This window comes from Nansenia antarctica, assembly GCF_963989245.1.
Source record: "Nansenia antarctica genome assembly, chromosome: 16".
NCBI lineage: Eukaryota > Metazoa > Chordata > Actinopteri > Argentiniformes > Microstomatidae > Nansenia > Nansenia antarctica.
In genome coordinates, this window is record NC_137686.1 from 22086615 (window position 1) to 22087191 (window position 577).

The following is a 577-nucleotide window of genomic DNA, read 5'->3' on the forward strand; positions in this document are numbered from 1 at the left end:
TTATAACAAGCACCATCAGACAGCATTTGGTGTGAGATAATCACTAATTGGTAAATTGCCATGAATTCCAAAATGTATAAAATAGAATAGTATAGAACGTTTAAATATAAAACAGCACAATTGACACAAAACATATAACAGATACAGCTAGATACATGCGGTATACAACAGAAAGTCCCAAGAATCCATGACCTTTTAAAATAAGCTATCTTTCAATAATACACATTTTAAAAAGTATCTACTATATCAGAAATGTAAAGAAAGCTCTACTTCATCTGGCAACCCGTACAGTTGATAGCAGATTACCATAAACAGTACAAATATTAATACTGTATAGAAATATAGCAACCTCAAAGAAATAGTTATTAAGGTTTTGAAAATCATACTGGAGGTATTTTAAATAATACTGGATACCGATACAATATTACTGGACAACAGCCCAAAGCCAATGCAGGCATCTGATTTGACGTCTCCTGGCTGATATTGTGATATTAATACCTCACTGTCTCTCCCCAGCTTTTTGGGATTCAGGATGTCCCAATAAAACGTTTAGAGAAGCAGAAAGGGAAACCAGAGC